The sequence below is a fragment of the Cupressus sempervirens genome, chromosome 6, assembly GCF_028749045.1.
Source record: "Cupressus sempervirens isolate cs-2001-9-10 chromosome 6, ASM2874904v1, whole genome shotgun sequence".
Lineage (NCBI taxonomy): Eukaryota > Viridiplantae > Streptophyta > Pinopsida > Cupressales > Cupressaceae > Cupressus > Cupressus sempervirens.
In genome coordinates this window covers 219,769,530-219,774,288 of record NC_143123.1, presented here as the reverse complement: position 1 = coordinate 219,774,288, position 4,759 = coordinate 219,769,530, and positions in this window count along the sequence as shown.

Here is a 4,759-nt window from a genome sequence, read left to right as displayed (position 1 = left end):
AAAAAAAAAAAACTTAAGGATGATACATTTGTAAGAAAAAGTATTAAGTAGGAAAAACATGAACACTCGAAACACTGTAGACTAACAAAGTATACCCACAAGCAGAAAGCAAGTAAACATGACCCATGGTGGGTGCCAAAAATATGTGCATAAAATGTGTCACACTTCTATAAACCATTGTTCTTGAGAGAACCTATGGAAGAGGGATTCTCAAGAGATGACTTATACCTCTCTATCTATGACATGCAAAGGCTATGAGATGGTGGCTCTCAAATGAACCTAGCTATGAAAACGCTTGCAAGGTGCACCATAGAACAAGAGATTCAAAGAGTAGAGGCAAGAATGCCAATATCCAAGAATCTAGAATGAATGCAATGCAAATGCAAGCTATTCTAAATGAAATGCAAGATTAAAAAGAGAACTAAGGTAAAGAATAAAGGAAGCTAAGCTAAAAATTATGTCATTATGTAAGTAATTTTACAGCTAAGAAAAAATGCAAGAATGCTCCAAGTCTCCAAAATCACCAAGAAAACCTGTAGTATAACAATAGCATGAGAGACTAAGATTATTGAATGAGGAGAGAGCCCTCCCTTTTAAAGAAAAAAGGATGGTAGAGATTAAGAGGCAAAATAGGAATAATCAAGGGAGGAGAATACATCTTGAGTGATCCATGTGCACAAACATCTCAACCAATCACAATTAATTGTTGACTTTTGAGAGGGTTTGAAATGTGTAGAGGAGAATTAAAGTTATTTTAAAAATAGAAGTTTCCTCCCACCTAGAAAATATGCATTCATGTGTAGACAAAATGCCTTTTCTTTTATTTCTAAAATAGGAATAATGCTTTATGTGTGTACACTTAGGATAAGAGATGAGTGGGGAATTTTATTTAATTAAAAGGGGAAAATGTTCTTTTAATTAAATATGAACTTAGGATAAAGTGGTCAAACTATAGGATAAAATCAAATAAATTGATTTTTGGAGATTTAACCAAGGATAAGCATTAGATAAAATATGGAAAAATGCTAGAAAGGATGCCCATAGTCTAAATGACTATTTTTAGTTGATTACAATATCTTTGTTGACTTTGGTATGTAGTGTTGGATTTGGTTGGGTGTATGTTTGACTTTGGTTACCTTTCTTTATAAATAGTTTGTGTACCCTTGAGGTAGATTTGGCTATTGGGATTCCTTCCCTAGGATTGATTTTATGATTTGATATTTGTATGTGGGTCGTACATTATTTCCTCTCCATGGTGGGAATGGGAGCCTGATTAGGTGACCACATGATTAGGAGTTAGTGACTTCTTACCATTTGGGTCCCTCAAGGATTGGCACCGATGTTGGATGTTTGTTGATGCAGTTGTACCTTTATCACACTTGTTCTTATTGTGGAGACTTGTATTTAGTTGATGTACATATGTATCATGTATCTTGTATTTTGAGATTCTATGGGTTGATGTATTGTATTTGATGTGCTTGTATTTATTATTGCATATCCTATGACATGTGTAATGGATGTTTTTATTTGGATGTTCTTTATCATATCAGTAGTATTTGCTTATGATATTATGTATTTGTTATTCATTTATGATTGTGGACATTGTGCTTAAGATTAAAATTAATTAATAAAACTTTCATAAATGTGACTCAACATGAAGGAACCCTTCAGGAATGGAAATTATATTTGTAATTGCTTATGTGTACTTGATGTGTATGTGTATATTGCTTTCACATTGTTATCTTATGTTGTACAAAATTTTTAAAAAATTGGGTAAAATATTGTAACATAGTAGGTTATTTTCTCTTGGGTTCCCAAGTGACACAACCCTCGAGAGACAAAGCATTGATGAGTTGTGATTCTCGTCCTAATTTTTTCTTAAAAGTATCTTAGAAGTAGAGAATGATATCCTTGATTCACTCTCGATTTCAAATGAATCTTTCTAGAATATAGAGCTTAATCAAGTCAATACCATTCAGAATACCCCTAAAAAATATGTTTTTTTGTAAAAGGTGTTATGTAACCCAATGATCATGCAGTACCATTCATAGATAGCAATAATCTTCAAGAGGATAATATCCTTGATGTCCTTCTATGAATCCAACCTTAGAATATTATAAATCTAATGAAGTAAATTTTATTCAATCTCTATTTTCTTCTCCAATTCTTCTTCCTATACAATAGGCAACCCATTAACTCTTTAAGATGATGATTGGAGAAGCTTAGACATTATGCTAACCTTCTGTAGTTAAAATAAAATCCTTGGATTTCAGAACCAAACACTTCATTCAACTGACACATGTTTGGATATTGAATGGGCCTGTTTAAATTTAAACCCAATTCCAACTAAAAGTGTCCCTTAACTTTTCAATATGTCAAAACTTTTTTATGGACATGGAATAAGGCATTTGCAACAAATCATAGAAAAGAATGAGAAATTTACATCATCTACATCACATTTTCCAAAGAAGCTCTAGGTTGTGAACCTTCTCATTTGTCCAATCAATCTATAAATTCTTCTCCTAATTTCTCATCACAATAAGAGAATAGTTTCTTTTAACTTTTTAAGTCCAAGTTAATTACTCTTCCTTTGGAAAAAAAACATAAAATAGAAAACATAAATAGGATCATTATTCTATTTGTATGTATCATCAAATTTGTTACCATAAGACTAATGAATGCTATCATTTGAAGTGTAAAATTCAAAAATGATTAATTTTGGTATGATTAAGATAAAGTAGTGAATGACACCTTTTTCATGACCATTCTAAATAACATCTACATTCCTATTATGTTGCTCCTCATTATGTGACATTGCTAGCCTATCCTTTGAGGGATTATTGTCATTTATTATGATTTTTTTAAAGGTTAAATCACACATTGTCAAAAACATAATAGTTCTTATTCCCTTTATCCTCACTTGGGTAAATGGTTATCATTTCACTTTCCTATTTATCATTTGAAAGGACCCATGTTCTCCCTTTGATGACTTATTTTATTTCTCACATGATATTCTTTCTTGTATGAGTTTCTTTTTTGGTTTTACATAGGGATCTTCTCATTTTTAGGATATTTACATCCCAAGTTGCAACCTTATTCTTTTTTTTAAAAGTGAATGTCTATTATAAATAAGCTTTTACTTAGGAAGCATAATGTATTGTCCTTTGTCAAATATCCCTTATCTAGCAACAACAAGGTGTATATTCTTGATCCTCCTTTCTCATATTCTCTTCCTTTACAATAGATTGAATATCACTTATGCACCTTCTTCTTATATAATATGATGCCATTTCTTCAATGGATTTGTTGTTTTACATGAGGATCATATCTTTTTTAGGAGATTTACATCCCAAGTTACAACTTTATGCTTTCTTGAATGGACATGTCTATTATAAAAGATCTATCATTTAGGGTATATAATGGGTTGTTTTTTATGATTTTCTTTAGGATCAAGCTATTGTACAAACATTTGCAATCATATCTTAGAAAGAAGTAATGCACCATCAAGGTATAAGGTGATTTACATTTTAGATCTAATTTCTATTTTATCTTACAGTATGAAATTTCATTTTCAAGGTTGATTCTTGAATAGGGATTTAATCAAGAAGATCCCTTTAAGCAAACTTATTCCCCATTTTTAGGAACAAGTTACAAAGCCATCAAACAAAAACTAGAAAAATTAAATACAATCAAAGAGGCCAAAAAAAATGAACCAAAATCCACTAGTAAAAGATGTCATTGGTGTTCTATCCCTAGGTACACAAAAAGTTTCCCCCTCTATACCTTGCATTTACAATTGAAATTTGGTAGACTCAGTTTATAGCCTCTAGATATCATATCTATATTCAAATTCTTCTGCATTCACTTTTACATTAGTTTTATCTATTGAATTAGATCAAATATGTTCTTATTTAGTTTTTTTTATATCACTATCATCTCTCGCTTTCTCAATTTTAAACAACAAAGGAGTAATAATGCTTTAAGACATTGATATTGCATTGACATCTTTTCTACTAAGTGATGCCAATCATATTTTGTATTGAAGGTGGTTTTGCATTCCAATGTATGATATGAATTGGGGAAATTATCTCTTTTATGTGATCCCCTTTTATACAATACAATTCATAAAAAAAACTCTTTGCACTATGACAATCTTTCAGGAAAGTTTCACACATCTAAAGGTGGACCCATTTCTTACATCATGTCTTGTCCACATCTAACGCTGGAGTTACCTTGAAATAAGAAATTCCAATATTTTGCTAAGGTTTCACTATGGACTTGTGAAATATTGAAAAAGGTTTAGCATATCACCTTGTAGCATATATTTCTCCTCCGAAATGTTCTCTCGTTTCTCCCCAAAAGTTGCCACTCTTGCAAAATTTCCCAACTATCCTTATTTAAGCGTGACCATATTAAAGACAAACAATAAACAATAAACATTCACATATATAATTAATTTGAAGAGTATGCATTTATTTTGAAATATTCCTCCAAAAATGACCAAGTTGTCTTATATTACAACTATAATGAACTTTATTTCATTTATAGTGAAAGAGTGTAATTACACGAGTACATATAAGCATATTTTGGGGCTTTATATTATATTATTTTTATTTTTAATCACTATGACTACTAGACAGTAACAAGGTTATGAACTCTCTATTTTGAGCCACTACATGTTCACACCCATGCAAAGTTAACCAACATAAGTAGTGCTAATGGATGCTTATTTGTTTAACATCACATCATAAATTGTGTA